At 45.5% G+C, this 15,180-nt stretch overlaps 1 protein-coding gene across 2 annotated transcripts in view; it reads right to left on the bottom strand.

The window, feature by feature from the left end:
* Window positions 1–15,180, bottom strand: part of SGCD (sarcoglycan delta) — a 517,919-nt gene that overhangs the window by 182,336 nt on the left and 320,403 nt on the right. The window lies entirely within an intron of this gene.

The raw sequence follows: 15,180 nt of genomic DNA, 5'->3' as shown, positions 1-15,180 counted from the left end.
ACCGCGAGTGAAGCATGAAGCTGCTAACCAGTTGCCGGGTGTGAGGGAAAGCTAAGGCTCTCTGTTCCATAAATATTTACAATGTTGGAAACCCTGTGAAACGGTTCTGCTCGGTCCTATGTAGAGTCATTACAAGTCAGCATCAACTTGCTATGAGTTTAGTCTTGTTTTTTTTCCAACCAAAGCACTGAGCACAGACCTCATGGACCCATTATTGGTTCGTTCAACGATGGGGAGTCACTCCCACCTCCTGTCCTGGGTGACTCCCCTCACAGGCTCCTGAGGACTTCTGCTAAAACTTAAATTGAATCTCTTCACTTCCTGATTGGACTTCACAGTCATTCATGACCCTCAGAATAAAATCTAAATACTTTAACATTACACACAATGATCACTATCATATTCTGGTTTATAACACATCATAGTATAGATAAATGCATGTGTGTGTATTTCCAAAATAAAGCCATAAAAGTGGAATATTTGTATATATTTAAATAAGCTTTTGGCTCATAGGGTACCCATGCACAATGGAGCAAATGCCTAGCTCTGCGCCAATCTTGATGGGCTCTAGATTAGGCTTCCATGACCCACAGGGGTTTTGCAGGCCAGTTTTCAGAAGTACACTGCCAGGCTTTGCTCCAGCTCTACTTTAGCCTGGAAGCTTCACTAACACCTGTCCAACATCATAGCAATACTCAACCCTTCACTGCCAGATGGGTGGTGGTGATTGGGCATGGGGTGCACGGGCTGGAAATCAGACCCTGGTCTCCTGGCTGGAAGGCAAGCCTTCTACCTACTACTAAACCACCAAGATCCCCCCATGTAACATAAAACGTTTAATACTGACATGGACATATGTGGCTGTGTGTGTGTGTGATTTATGTTACAATCACACTCTGAAAACAACACATACTAAAACACAGCAATGGACTGTGCACTTGACAGGTAATATGCTATAATGTGTGGATTCAATTCCAATAACAGGGTTGTTAAAGTTTTTGAACAAGACGCAAGCTCTTGAGTCTGATTTCCTATGTTTGTATCTCCGCCTCTTCCCCCCTTGGCTTTGCTATCTAACATTGGGGAACTTATATCACCAGTGGCCAGTGTTTTCATCTCATGAACATAATAACAAAACCTATTTCAGAAGGTGGTCGTGAGAATTAAGTGAACATAAGGCATGTTACAGAACCTGAACAGTACCTGGTATAAATTCTTTCGGAGTGCTGTTAACTTGATTCCAATTCATAGCAACCTCTTTTAACAGAGCAGAATGTTCCCCGAAAGATTTACAGCCTCATTAACCCACAGGAGCGGTTCTATTCTCTGCTGTAGGGTCACTATGTGTCAGAATACAATCGAGGACAGTGAATTGGGGTTTTTGCTTGTTTGTTTTGGAATCTCCCTGGAAAAGCAGATGGTCAGATCTGTCTCTTGCAGAGCTACAGGGTGGGTTTGAACCACCAACCTCTCAATAAGCAGTTCATGCCCAAACACTGAGCAACTGGAGTTCCTTAGATGGTGGTCATCTAATGAATCTTAACTATTATATCTAGCCTCCTCCTTCCTTTTCACACCTGGGCACTCAGCCCTTCTGCCCTCTGACTGTGTAGGGTTCTAGAATTTTCTCAGAGAAGTCTACTTCTCTAGGATTTGCACACGCTGTTCCGCATGCCTAAAGCAGCAAGTCCTGCAGCTCTCCAAGTGCGTCATCACTCAAGTCTCAAAGCACCGTCCCTGAAGACATCCCCTTCCAGAATCAGGTTCACATCTCCAGATGTTAGGCTTCCACAGCATCTATTACCTCCCCTGTGGGAACACATGTGAGCCTCACCTAAAAGCTTAGCATCTGCCTTTCTTCTTTGGCTGTGCATTCCAGAAAGGCTGGGACCCGTCTGGGTGTCCATTTTGTTAGCATAGTACGGGCCAGAGTACGTGCTCAATCGATATTTAGTGAACACAGCTGAAGTTCTTCCTGGATGAGAATGGACCTATTATGACTGACTGAAAAAGTGCCAAGAATCTTCATGCTGATGTGGCTTTCTCTCTTATTTCTGACCCACAAAGGAGGGTTCCAGTATCCTAAGTCACCTCTACTCATCTCAAAGCTATCAGACTTCCCTGTTTGGCTTACATTCTCATCATCCTTGCCATAAATAATAATAAATCAATCAAATACCGCCATTGACTTTTCTGCCACATCCTGCACTGTACACTGCCAAGACAAAGTCCTGATGGTTCCAGCAGAAACCCGAGACAACTCCTTAACTCAAGCTTTTTGGGGAAGTAAGCAATTCCTATTTAGCTATGCTGATAATGACGATCTCTTTCTGAAAGGTACATTTAATGGTATTTACTTCCTGGAGGGATGGAGAGAGGGAGAGGGAAGCAGCTCTTCCTGACTCCTGTGCTCCACATGTTTATGCTTCTGGCTCTGTTGAGCCTTTTGCTTAACTCTTCATGGCTTGGGGGAAAGAAGGCTCAATCCCTGTACTTGCTCCAGTCCAGGGCTTAAGTTCATTCCTTGTGTTTGACCTCTATCTCTCCTCCAGTGAGGGTCTCCTGCTCCCGTCACCCCAGCTCCAGCACAAGCTGCCTAATCCTCTCAGTACATAATGAGGCCAAGTGTTAACTTAGAACTTTGTTTTTTTAAAATTTTTCAGTTCTTTATTATTTCACTGAATATACGCTTTGATGTGCTGACTGGACTACAATCTATTCAATATAAAGTAGGCTTTTGTGCTGAGTCTTTACAGCTGCATTAAACTTAGTTTGATGACAGCGGTACAAATGGGATGCAATAGAACTACACAGGACGAGCAATATGAGCGGGCACTTCACATGCAGTCTTTTGCACCCCAGTGCCGAGTGCTTTCCATCTATTGTGCTGTAGTTGGGATTGTAGAGCCACGCAGGACTCATAGCCAACCTGTGTGTAACAGAAGCCCACACGGCTCGGTCCCGCGCCATCTTCGCGATCATTGCTATGTTTGCAGCCATTGGTGCAGCCACTGTGCCGGTCCATCATCAAGTCACTGACCCAGTACCAAGCATGATGTTCTTTTCCAGGGACTGGTCTTTCCTGATAACATGTTCAAAGCACATGAGACAAAAATTCCATCCGCCTCACTTTGAAGGAGCATTCTGGCTGAACTTCTTCTGAGGAAGATTTATTTGCTCTTCTGGAAGCCTACCATATTCTTTGCCAACACCATAATTTAAATGCTTCACTTTGGGGGGTAATCAACTTTATTCATTGTCCAGTTTTCACATGTGTGTGAGACCACGGATACATTATGTAGGTGCTCTGACCATCCCTATTGGGCAGCCTGAGACCTTGCGAGATTTAAAAGCTCGTCTAAGGCTGTATCAATGGACCAGGAGTAGAATCCAGTTAGTGTCGCTTAGAAGCCGACACTCACTCAACCAAGCAGCAATGATCCAGTTCCGCAAGAGTGAAGCCCGGGCACTGGTTTCTATTGTTGGCTCTGGGTCCTCTTTACCTCTCCTTATTTCCCTTGTTTGAATTCACTCTCATCACCGTATCCTCTATTTCAAAAGAATAGAGAAGGCAAAAGGTGCTACACCCAGAATGGCAGCACCTGGCAAAGGCAGGGAGCTAGGGAGGAGAGAAGGTATGAGCAGCCTATTTTCAGCAGTTTCCTCTCCCACTCAAATGAGCAGTACAAAATCCAAGTTACTTTAATGAAGGAAAATAAAGTTAATTTCCTTCCCTATTCTATGTAGTCACATTGTCATCTCATTAAATTTCGAGAATTTCCTTTGGCCTCTGGTTAAAAACAAAGCAAGCAAAAAAAAATCCAACTCTGGTGGCTTTTGGTTGCATAAGAATATTCTGTGACAGTCAGCATAATTCATGAGAAAAGAGACAATGCTGCTAAACCATAGGGAGCGCCTCTTGACATTGACTATGGCCCGGCAAATGTCTACCTCTCTATTTAAAAGTACTCTGTTCCTGCCATTCACTAGGAACAAGAACACTTTGATGATGAACACAAACCAACAGATGTCGGAAAACACATTAGCTGCCGCTTGATAGCGAAATCAAAGAGAATGTTGGTTCCACACACAAACAAGCAACCAAACAAATGCCTCTCCCTCCTGTGGTGGGTGCTACAATCTCCAAATAGTGAAGCTCATCAATTCTTTAATCAAGCTTGAAGGCTGACAAACAGCCCCAAACTGCCTGGTCTTCTCCCCCACCCCCACCCACTCCACAATGCCGAGCTCCAGGGGGAAGTCCGCCCAGGCAGTGCTGCTGGGACAGCTGAGGCGGTTTAACAGTGGGATACATTCACAAGTTACATTACAACTACCTCCCTGCCAGAGAGAAAATAAGTGGGACTCAGAAAATGTCTTTCCCGCCTGCCTTGGGATGTAACCTCTCAGATTTGGGGGAAAATTTGAACTGATGTAACATAGACTGTGGGGTGATGTTGCTGCTGTTTGCTGTCTTCAAGTTGGCTCCTGGTGACTCCAGGCACAGTAGAAAGACAGGCTGCCCAATCCTGTGCCAGGCTCAGAACTGGTGATGGATGGAAGCACTATAATCCATAGGATTTTCATTGGTTGATCTTCAGTAGAGATAACCAGGCCTTTCTTCCTAGCTCGTCTTGATCAGAAAGTTCTGCTGAAATGTTCTCAGCTTCACAGCAGCACATAGGTCTCCACGGATAAATGGGTGATGGCCATGCATGAGGGCCACTAACTGGGATTCAAACCCGTAACTCCTTCAAGGAAGGTTAGTCTTCTACCACTGAGCCACTCACCTAACAACGTCGTGTAATGCTGTTGTGTACGAGCAGATGATCACTGGAAACGAGGTAGCTGAATCAGCTAGGCTTTTGAACTGGCTCTCTGGATACTGTTGGAGAATTATGAGTTGTACTCCATGTAGCATTTCAAGTGAAACCCGATTATTGTTTCTCTAGTGTGGACTCGTGTGTCTTCTCGTTAAGGATCTCTGGTTTATTAGGTTGAGGTTGTTCATCTGAGACTCTTTTCTATTTGGCTTTCACGCTGCATTATTTATGGAAAACATATCTTTATGATACATTATTCCTGTATCCTTGTAAATAATAAACTGACTTTGGAATGAGGTGCCAGACAAAAACTATGCAACCCGTGATTCTCTGTAAATCGTTGAATCCCCAGCAGATTCGCTTTGCTGAGGTTAACTTCAAGCGGCAGGGCTCTTGGGATTTGTTTCCTCTGGTTTGTGGCTCCAATGCTACTATTAGATTGGTTGACTTGAATCTCAGGATCGATGACTGAATTACTCTGCCTTTGCTTCCACATAAGTGGAACCATGGTCCCCTCTTGTTTCCCCACCTATTCACCGATGAGACGCTGGAGGAAGGAAGGGGAACTGCCGTGAAAAGATGGGGCCAGAGCCTACAGACATTAGCTAGATGATTTACAAAATATGGTGCTTCTCATATGGCTGGTAAGGGTGGTGGAGCACATTCTGCCACTTTCTGAAGCCTTTGGATGCCGCCTTCCCTTTTCCCTGGTGAAAGTTGGAGGAAGTTAGGCAAAAACAAGCCCAGGAGACAACATAAGATAAGGCTCTAAACTTCTGAGGACAGCTCCTAGTGGACTCACATGGCCTCAGTGACCAAGGCACTTCAGAGAAAGAAATGCGTTGGCAGGATGACAGCAGTTTGGTGAAGCCCTATTTCATGAGCTTCAATTGCTTTGTCTCTTTGACCATCTGTCTAGAATTCACTTGTTCAGTCTATCTGGCGGATTCTCTGCACACTCTGCTCAGTCTGGGTCTCTCTCGGGCTCGGCTCTGGCATTTCCCACTGAGCAGGAAGCAGGGCATCTCCTGTGCAGAGGACCTCAGACCCCAAGAGCTAGTATATCCAAAGTGAACTCCTTACTGTGATTCTAAACCTGATGCTGCGCCAATGCATGCCGGGTAGGAACAAAACCTAACAGATGGACTGGCAAGCTCACAATGCTTCAGTCATCCTTGGTTTGTTGTGTGTCTTATTTTATTAAAAGATCATTTTATTGGGGACTCTTATAACTCTGTTATAATCCATACACGAATTGCATCAGGCATTTTTGTACATATATTGCCATCATTCTTTTCTAGATATTGAGCCCTTGGTATCTTTTCTATTGAGCCCTTGGTATCAGACACCCCCGCAAACAAACAAAAACATATTGCTGAGACTAAGGGGAAGTGGAGCAGAGACCCACAGCCCGACTGTACACACAATGGAACAATCCCCCCATAGGAGGGCCTCAGGGAAGGGATGAGTCAAGCAGGAGGCAGGAAAGCATCGATGAAACACATAATTTTCTTCTGGTTCCCTGAGGCTTCCTCACCCTCCACTATCCTGACCCTATCGCTGCTTCTCAATTCAGACTAGAGCGGAGCACATACACAGGTATAGATTAGAGATGGAGGCTCAAGCACACGGAATCCTTGATCTCTCTTTCTTGACCTGTCACATTGGACCAGATGTCAAGTATCATTGGTTCTATCTTAAGGGGCTCTTTTGCACGTGTTCACTAGTTTGGGCCTTAGACTACAATTGAAACAAACAAACTCGCTGCCATTGGATTGAGTCCAAGCCAGAGCAAGCTTAAAAGACAGGGTAGAACTGCCCTGCTTGTTCAGAGACGGCAGCTTTCTGGAAGAGCAGAAAGGCTTCTCTTTCTCTGACAAAGCAGATGGTGGCTTCTAACTGCTCATTATGAGGTAGCAGCCCAACTCCTCAACACGCACACAACCAGGGCTCTTTAGGCCTTCTAGTCAAGGGCTTAGAATATCCTGATTTAGACTCTCTCTCTCCTTGTCACGACACACACTGCCATCAGATTGACCGTAAGACATTTCAATGCTGTGAATACGCCAACCTTTCCGTGTAACAAATAATACTGAGCACGAACTAGGTGCTCAGAAGCAGCCATGTTGAGGCATAATTGGATGCAATGTAAGTGCCACAGAGAAGAATAAAGCAGAGTAAGAGTCCATGAAACAGCAAACGTCTATAAAAGGCCCAAAAGCAAATCCTTTAAGGTTCATAGCAAATATTTGTGGGCTACGTAACCAAAAAAAACCAAAATAAGCTCACTGTCATCGGGTCAATGCCAGCTCATAGTCAACTGCCCCTTTGGGTTTCCAAGACAGCCAACTCCCCACTGCCCCTGTGTTTCGGGGACTAACTGTTAACAGTAAGAGAAAGCCTTTCTCCAGAGGAGCAGCTGGTGGTCTCAAACTGCTGACCTTGTGGTTAGCAGTCCAACACATGTGCAATGTCCCTGCAGGGCACTATAACTAAAGCCTAGGCTAATGGGCCTTCCTGTGTTCTCGTATGATCTACAAAACCAGGTGACTGGCTGTTGTCTGCCGATCCCCCAGAGCTAGAAGCCCCGGTCCTGTGGTGGTTGCTGCACTGGGCTGATAACTGCAAGGTCATTGGTTAGAACTCCCCAGCCACTCTGCAGGAGAAAGACGCAGGAGAAAGACGAGGCTTCTGCCCCACCTCTGAGGATTTAAAACCACAGGGGCAGTTTAAACCCAACCTATACGGTCTCTATGAGCTAGAAGTACCCCCTGGCAGTGGGTGGATGCATTGAAATGTAGACAGTGGTGAGGAGAACGTGGTATTTTATAATGTGATCAGGAAAGACTCTTCTGAGAAGGCGACATGTGTACCAAAGAAAGAGGCCTGTGAGTGAGCATGTTCTGGAAGAGAGGATTCTACAAAGGAGGACGCACTCCCTGGGCAGTGGCTCACCTCTCAAAGTGGCACTTCCTTCTCCACCAAGGCCCCTTAATTTGGAAATTCGTTTTTATTTGTGCTATGTTAATGGGATCAGACTAGAAGGATAGGTCTAAATCCAGAGCCTTCTGACTGGCGTATCACGAAGAGTAGGACGGGCACAGGCACACACGGGGGATGGCAACGTCTAGTGAGGGTGCAGCTACGCCAAAGGAAGGTCAAGGACTGCCAGCAGCCGCCAAAGTACAGAAGATAGGCCCCTGAAGGAATGTGAACTGTCAGCTTCCAGAAGAAAGTAAATTCCTACCCTTTGAAATCACCCATTGGTGGCAGTTGCTTGTTACAACAGTACCAGGTAATAAAACAAGAGGCGAAACTCTCTCTGCTGGTAAGGAGTTGAAGACAAAAGATTGGAACACAGGGCTACAGCAGAAGGGGGGGGGGGGGTGGGAGACTGGATTTTAGTCAAGTACAGAGCCCCAGAATCCAGCCCCAAGCCCTAGACTTGCCAATTACATGAGGCCATAAATACATCCAAGCCCTAGGGTTGGGAGTTGTGTCACCTTTAAACAAGAGAGACTTGGCTGAAACTGATGCTAATTCCTTCCCCAGGAAAGTATTCCAATGACAAGCTTACTTGTCCCCACCGCTAGCCCATTGAAGCTGCTTTGAAAACTCTGTACCTGACCAGCCCACCGCAGCTGGAGTCCACTGCTCTTCCTGTGGTTCTGAGGCCACTTATTTCCAGCTTGGGCTTTCAGATACCTGCCTGTGCTTCTCACCCCGAGTAGGCCAGGTGCTTCTTGAGGGCCGAGCACTCCTGTCAGTACAGCACTGTAGCAGTGGGTTAGAAATGATTGGTGTTAGGCTAACTGCAAGGTCTGTGGTTCAAACCTACCAGGAGCTTCTCAGGAGGTTGTCTGCTCCAGTAAAGTTGTATAGTCTCGAAAACCCTACACAGGGTCACTGTGATTCGGAACTGACATGATGGCAGCAGGCTGTGTGTGGTTTGGTATATGTATGGATAAGCACATACACACATACATACATGTATGTATTCACATGGACCAATATAATAGCAGTAATCAGAACAATGCCACTTGTTTCATATAATTATCAATTGCCAGGTTGCAGTAGAGAATTTCATCCAAAACGATTTAAAAGGCTCAATGTATCATTGAATGGGGTCTTAAGAAAATTAAGGAGTTAGGCATCAGACCATATTTAAATTTCTATAAATCTTATGCCAGTTTAACTGGTTTTAGATTTAATTAAAAATGTTTTTCAATTGATAATAATGTAACTCAGATAATTAGCACCAAGTGGCATCTAAAGGACATATTTAAAAAAACTAATCTTGAGTATAAATAGAACTAATTAACAATTAAAATAGCACTTCATAATTATGCCTTGTTTCTACATGCTGTAATGTCCAATTCCAATTCATTGTTAAAATTAAATTGGCCATTAATTAAAATCAAAGTTACATTTTCCCTGGTGTCTCCATGAAGGCGCCCATGAGATGCACCAGCTTTTGCATTCTCTGCTTTTGTGAGGCCTTTTGAAGACCATTCCTGCCTGATATGTAATAACTTTGTTCTGTAATTAAGGCAAACCTATATATTATATACAGAGTTTCTACCTTTTGGGTCATTAAATGAATTGACCTGGTGACTAACCTAAATTTGTTCCCCAAATGACAAAGACATTTGTGTTCATAGGCAGAGTGACAGGGCTGGATGGCTGACTGAGGACAAGATATTACAGACTAGAAGCAGAATGATAGCACTAAAAAGAGTCGGGACGCAGAGGAGACCGGGAGCTTGTCAGAGGAGACAAAGGCCAGCTACAGGTGATGAGACCCGGAAAAGACACTGTGCTTGGTAGAAGTGGAGGATCAATGAAAAAGAAGATGTTCCAGGAGATGGACCGACACAGTGGCTGCCGCAACAGACTCAAGCATAAGCATGGTGGTGAGGATGGCGCAGGACTGGGCCGTAGTTCATCCTGATGTACATCGGTCGCTACGAGTAGGCCTCCATTAGATACCACCACCACCCACAACAACAGGTGATGTGGCGGAAGTGATGTGCAGGACCGCCACAGGGATTTAGAACTAGAATGGAGAAAGTCACAGCTGTGCAGAATTGGGAGCTATCTGCAATAAAGCAGATATTGAAACTGGAGATCATTCTGGGGTTTCTTACAGAAATACCCCAAGAGAAAATGAAGAACTGAACACTGAGGGAGCCCCTGAGTGAACCTAAGGGCGAGTCCACATGGCTCAACAGGTGGCAGATGTGATAAAAGCAGAGGACCAATCGGAGAGAGAGAAGGATTACACAAATAGTAGAGCCAGCATACAATGAAAAGGAGGTAATTTCTGGAAAAACTGTTGCCCACCGTGCTTGCCCTCTCATTGTGATGCATGTTTTGGAGTCCAGGGATGCTGAAGATCACTGCGACAGACTCGTGGTCAGGAGAGTGGACATGTAAGATGGGGTGGGATCCTGGACTAGCCATTTACTCTGCCACCCCCTCCCCGCAAGACAAGTTATTAGATCACACCGAAACCCCTGTAGTGCAGCAGTTACGCTCTTGGCTGCTAACCGAAGAAGTTGGTGGCTCTGACGAGGCCAGGAGCAGCAGCCGGGCCTCTGTAACAGATGAGTCACCACCACACACTAGAAATGGGGAGGCTGGCCAGAGGCCCTGCGCCTGAGCGCCCAGGCCCTTGCCAAATAAGGACACAGTTGAGTCCCAGTCAATCAGGGGCAACTGCCTTGTTGGGGTGTATTTGTTTTTTTTTTTTTAAACATCCAGCCCCGAGCTCATATAAAAAGGGCCTGCCAGTTCTGGATGGTGTCTCACGACTTTTGGCTTTGAGTAGTGTAGATCTGTTGGGGGCCTGTCCCCATGTATCCCCACTTTACTGATCAACAAACCTGCTGTGCTGCCTCCTCCCACTCCTTTTGTTGTTGCCACACACGGGCTCTAAGGAGAGGCCCACTGCAGTGGGATCCACCCACAAGAGGAGTCACTGTTCCCCATCAGTTCAATCCACTAGCCTCCGGTGACAAAGAAAAGACCGCCCACTTTAATAGCGATGACAGCTTTGGGCATCTTATGGGGCAGTTCTACTTTGTCCTATAAAGTCACCTTTCGTTGGAAAGAATCAACTCAGTGGCAGTAAGTTTTGGGTGCCTCAATTTGCTTATCCCTAAATGACAGTGATAAGCCTGAACCGCCCTCATAAAGTTGATATGCTGAGATTAGTAGTTCAAACCCATCAGCTGCAGAAAAAATGAAGCAATCTATTTTCAAGGCTCGCAACCTCCAAAACCCTATATAAATTTTCTAGGAGTCGAAATTGACTCACAAGCAGTGGGTTTGGTGGGAGAGAGCCAGACTCAGTTCCTGGCCAATGTGCTTCACACACTGCCGTCCTCCTCCTCTGAAAGCGAGTCTTGTGTGGTTGTGAACACGTGCCAATGGACCTTCCAACCCAATGGATCTTCTAAAAGAAGGCCAATGGAGGAAGAAGGGCCTGGGGATGGCTGGTGCTCTACTGAAAACCAGCCAGGGAAACGTTTCCGGGACACAATGGGCTTATCCAAGCCTATCATGGGATGGCCCATGATGGAGCAGCACTTTGTTCCCCTGTGGCCAGACAGGGCCATCGTGAGCAGGGTCCACCTGACATCAGCTAACAGCAACAACAGCACCGTATTTCCTACTCGACTACCAACGAAAACAATGAATCCCAGGGTGTTTATCAGATCCATCCCTTCACGATTCCTGTCTGAGATGGAATCAGATCTTCCCCTCTGGACAATCATTTTAGTGCTGGGCAGCAAAGTACTCATTAACAAGAGGACAGCCTGTGGGTTGTTTTTTGTTTTTAAATGACTGTGGAAAGCAGTGCCTGAATCAGAACAGAGGCAGACACACAAAAACCTCTTCCAACTCTATCTTTCCAGCCAAGGCCTCTGCTTCCTCTTCATTTCCTACATGTGGAAACTCAAGTGCAGAGGGAGCTAGCCTGTATGGGAGCCGCGCAGATTCTAAGTGTCAGACAGTAGGTGCGGCCCTGGGCTGTGCATGGCACGCAGCTGTGTGCACCACAGCCGAGTCTATGCGGTGACCCATTCAAAGAGGCAAACTTGTCATTCAACTGAATGACATTCAACTGAAAAGGGAACTGCCCACACCCCAGGGACAGTTCCCAGCTGACAGGAGGCTCATTTCTCCAAGTTGGTTGATTGCACACTCGCAGGGTGGTCATTTCCAAGTCCACTTAACACTGGTAGCAGCCCTGTATTTGCTATGCAGCTCCCCACCCCGTTTTTTTGCATAGAAAAGCAAATGCTCCTAAGCATGGGGAGAGGCAGATGTTACCTTATGTGGTTTGGTCAATGAAATACCAACACAAATATCCTCTGCACTTGAAGTACAGGACCCTGCTTCATCTCTTGGCATTGCTCAGAGGGAAAGGCCCCTCCCGGGGCCTGCAAACACAGAAGCCTCTGCTGTATGCTGATGGTGGGGTACAGGGAAAAAAGGTTGTACTTGCCGGGGGGTGGGGTGGGGATAGGAGTAATTATTTTTAAAGGAGGGTGGTAAGCCAAATAAGCTGGGGAATTTATGAATAATCATGGGAGGAGGTAAGTTCTTGAGGGATGCCATCACAGTGTACACTAGGATTAATTGCACATCTAAAATTATCCCGAGCTTCGCAAAAACAGATTTTAAAGCAATTAAGTGATTCATAAAGCTCCAAGAAACCGATAGGAAGCACCAAACCCTGCTTGTACAAAATATGATCAACGCCACCACCCCACCAACCCCTGGAAATTTTATTTTCAAGATGGGGCAGCTTGCTCAATAGCGTGGCTGGATATTGTCATTTTTCACAGCAAGCAAGAGGTAGTAAATAACAAGTTCCATAAATAACAGAGAAATGTATGAATTATAGGAGTTGGAAGAATTGTAACAAACTAACTGAAATGTGGTTCGACTCAGGGAGGAGGCCCTATGTGGTACAAATGAAAGGTTGGCAGTTCAAAGTCCACCCAGCGTTGCCTCAGAAGAAATGACTCAGAAGAAATGACGGTTAACTGACATCCCCCAGCCCCACCTCTAGCACCAATCAGCCTTTGAAAGTCCTGGGGAGCAGCGTTCAAATATGACAGGTGCGGTCAAACAACTTGATAAAAACTGGATTTTCACTTGCATATTTTTAAGTGCACTGAGGCTACCCTCGGTAGGCAAGTATTTGAATGTCAATCCTATGTTGACTGCCTACTTCTTTTAGAGCAAATTTTAGCACTTCTACAAGGCTCAGCTTCTTCATTTGAAAACAGGAGTGATTGCAGGAACCAGTAAAGTGTAATGCTGTAAAGGAAAACCCCCTGCCGAGTCTCACCCAGGGCTCGATCCAGCAACCCTCTGTAGAATGGGAATGATACAATAGTGCCACAGCAGAGGGTGTGTGAAGTTTCAGTTCAAGAATGCGTATGAGGCACCCTGCCTGGATCCTAGCAAGTGCCTATAGCATTTATTTTATTTTTCACCTTTTTTGGGTTTTTTTTTGGTAAAAGACCCTCTGAGATCGATTGTGAAATGAGTTGTAAGAGCATGTGAGCTCGTTGACTGAGAATGCACTCATGCAGCTAAGACTCCACAACTCAGGGCAGTCTTGCTTTTTGTATATTTTATCCATTCAAGTTCAACATAAAATGGTTCTGAAAAGTTCATTTTGCTGAAAAAATAGAAAATGTATGCCCCAGATAACTCTCATTTGAAAACAAAACATAACAAACCAAGGGGGCCATTTCAGAATCTGCAGCTGGTAAGCAGCTCCAGCGCCTGTGCTGCCCTTGGTGATGCCTGCACCTGGCCCTGCAGCCTCCATCTCAGACCCTCAGCAGGGTGAGCTCCATCTTACAGCTTCACTCAGCCCAGTGAGCAGAGTAATGCTACAGCTTTGAGATGATGGAGAAGATTGATGGGGATTCGCAAATACAAACTGGGTGGTAGGAGGCAAAAAGAGATGAGGCAAGTGCGTGTAGATCCATGCAGGGGCATGAGAGTGTGTAAAGAAAGACCGTGCGAGGCGCCAGAAACTCCCTGAATTTGAAGGACCAGCGATGAAGACGTAGGCAATGATGTAGGCCTTCATTTAAGATGTTAAACGTGAATCTGTATGACGTGAGCACGCGAGGAAAAGCAAGCAAACTGACTGAATCTGGGGCAGGTCAGGGTAACAACAGGAAAAGAGGAGAAAGAAGATACATAGTACAAATAAGCAATTCACATGAAAATCAGAATAATGTAAGGTAATAACAGCTATTACTTACTAAGCACAACATTCTACCAAATTATACTTCACATGACTGTTTCCATTCAGTTCTTCCAACACTCCCATTTTATAGATAAGAAAACACGGGCACAGAGAGGTTAGAGAACTGGCTTCAGGTTACACAGCAAGTAGAAGATAGAAATGAGGTTAAATCAGAGTGGATACACTACTGAGAGAGACAGACCTTCAAACCATCAAACTCTCAACAATCTTAGGAATGGAGAGAAGTAGCAATAAATGTAGTATTAACGGCGCTGCCTCTTACCCCGCTCACCACCATTCCTCCTGGATGGTGCCCCTCTTATCCACCCTTACACACCTCTCCAGACATAACTTGGAAGAAAGGTGTGATGATCTACTTCCCCCCTCCCCAAAATAAGCCACCCGAAAGCCTGTGGAGCACAGTTTTACTCTGACACGCATGGGCTTGTCATGGTTGGAACTCGGCTGGCAATGATTGTTACTGGCAGTAGGGCCAGGTTCTGTGGCTGTGTGTATTAACACGATCTCATTTAACCTCTGGGACAACTTGGAATGCTGAGTGTCCTTAGTCCACGTGAACAGGACAAAAAACTTGCCTAAGGTCACACAGCTAGTAGTTGGCAGCTCAGGGATTTTAAGTCAGGTCAAGTCCAGCAGCAGGACTCTTAAACCACCTTGCTACATTGTTTCAATGTAGAGCTGCGGTCGATCAATTTGCTGAGTGCGATTATTAAGTGGTTCCCAATTGTGTGGCCATAGAAGTTCCTGAGATATTGAAAAATAGTTTTAATCGCATATAATTCACATATCCTACAGCTCAATGTTCCAATCCCAGTAAGGAGAGTTGTGAAAGCATCACCTTAATTTTATTTAACATTTTCTTTTCTGTATTCATTATTGTTGGCTCCTTGTTTCTGCTCTCCATCTTCCCTGTCATGTCCTAGGAAATTATCAATCCACTTATAGACAATAATAGATTTACTACTTCTCTGAAATTAAAAAAAAAAAAGATTCTCAGGTGCTTCTGCCACGGCTTCTGATTCAGTAAGCCAGGGTTTGGATCTCAATTGTTCC

This window comes from Tenrec ecaudatus, chromosome 2, assembly GCF_050624435.1.
Source record: "Tenrec ecaudatus isolate mTenEca1 chromosome 2, mTenEca1.hap1, whole genome shotgun sequence".
NCBI classification, from domain to species: Eukaryota; Metazoa; Chordata; class Mammalia; order Afrosoricida; family Tenrecidae; genus Tenrec; species Tenrec ecaudatus.
The sequence above is the reverse complement of the archived record's forward strand: the minus strand, read 5'-3'. Positions and strand labels throughout refer to the sequence as shown.